Consider the following 2,072-nt stretch of genomic DNA (forward strand, 5'->3'; position numbering starts at 1 on the left):
TAGGCCCCGGATCTCAGGCTCACAGTTCAGTGTTCTTGCCTTCAAAATAGCTTGCAGGTAAAAAAAAAAATGGTACCTCACCCAAACCCCACTTCTGTGTTCATTTGGGGATAACCAGAAAGACCAGCAGTATAAAAAAAACAACAACAAAATTTAAAACAAGAGGAGATGTGTAAAAAGAAAAGAAACTGATTTGAATAGAAACTTCTCTAAAGAAGATATTCAAAAGGCCAATAAGCACATGAAAAGATGTTTAACATCATTAGTCACTGGGAAAATGCAAAAAAAAACCATAACAAAAACCACTTCATACCCACTAGGATGTCTGTGATCAGAAAGACAAACAATAAGGCTATAATAAAAAAACACAGGCAATAACAAATGTTGGCAAAAATTTGGAGAAATTGGAAACTTATACATTGATGGTGGAAATATAAAATAGTGCAGCCACTTGGAAAACAGTCCAGCAGTTCCTCAAACAGTGAACAGAGTTACTATATAACTCAGAAACTCTACTCCTAGGATACTCGAAAGAAATGAAAACATATGACCACACAAAACTTGCACATCAATGTTCAAAGCAGCATTATTCACAATAGCCAAATAGTGGAAACAATCCAAATGTCGGTCAACTGATAAATGGATAAACAATAATGTGGTATATCCATGCAATGGAAAAGTAGTATGGCAATAAAAAGGTAGTTGGAAGTACTGATATTACATGTATACATGCTACAACATGAATGAACCTTGAAAACATCATGCTAAGTGAAAGAATCCAGACCTAAGAGACCACATATTGTGCGATTCCATTTATATAAAGTATGTAAGACAAGAAAATCCTTAGAAAAAGAAAGTAAATTAGTGGTTGCCAGAAGCTTGAAGAAGGACAGAATGGAGGATGACTTCTAATGGTCTTTGGGAGTGATGAAATGCTATGGAATTAAATGGTCTGCACGATTTTGTTAACATGACAATCATTAAATCATACACCTCAAAAACATGAATTTTATGGCATGTGAATTATATCTCAATAAAAAATGCAAGGAAACTACCTAAAATGGCTGAATTATGTGAAATAAGTGTCTTTATAAAACAATTTTTTTAAGGTACAGTCTAGAACCTGTACAAAGTAAAATGAAACATTAGTACCCATGGGGCACCTCGGTGACTCATTTGGTTAAGCATCTGATTCTTGATTTCAGCTCAAATCATGACTTCATGATTGCTGAGATCAGGCCCCATGTCAGGCTCTGTGCTGACAGCATGGAGCCTGCTTGGGATCCATTGTCTCTCTCTCTCTCTCTCTCTCTCTCTCTCTGCTCTTCCTCAACTGACACACGCACATGTGTGTGCTCTCTCTCTCAACAAAAAATTAAATAAACATTTAAAAAAAGAAATAATAGTACCTATTATGTCTCATGAAGGAAACTGAAGGAACCTAGTGTTTCTTTAGAGCCTAGTTGTGTCAGGCCCCAGAATAAATGCATTTTCTATATTTTCTCATTAATCTCTCAAGCAATCTACTACTCATTTTACAAATGAGAAAACAAAGTCACAAAAAGGTTAACTAATTTTCTCAATATCACACAATAATGTAGGGCAGACATGGAAATCCAGTTCAGATATACCTAACCCCAAAGCATATATTCTTTCCATTCTGGCATAGTTTCCTTAGGTAGTTTTCAAACTCCACAAAATTCAGTTTCTTGCAAGTTCCTCTCTAACTTGTGAAGTAAACTAGAACAAACCTATCTTCAAAGGCTTATGCAAATGCTGTGCAAAACTGATAAGCTCAGTGGAATCCTGTATTTTTCCCACCTGCCTTCTTGATCACCTTCTTCATGATTGTCAGAGTTGGGGAGAACAGTTTACTCCAAAGCCCCTGACTATAGCTGGTGGACACTGTATCTCTGTAGGTTGTCTGGTTCATCATTATAGTTCAAAGAACTTGGTTGTACTTTACATTCAGTAGAAGTTCAATGAATAATTGTGGAATATGAGTGAACACACATTTTCTTACCCTTAAAGTACTCATAATCTATTGGGGAGAAAAGTATTGGGGATATAGT

This window comes from Leopardus geoffroyi, chromosome C2, assembly GCF_018350155.1.
Source record: "Leopardus geoffroyi isolate Oge1 chromosome C2, O.geoffroyi_Oge1_pat1.0, whole genome shotgun sequence".
Taxonomy (NCBI): Eukaryota; Metazoa; Chordata; class Mammalia; order Carnivora; family Felidae; genus Leopardus; species Leopardus geoffroyi.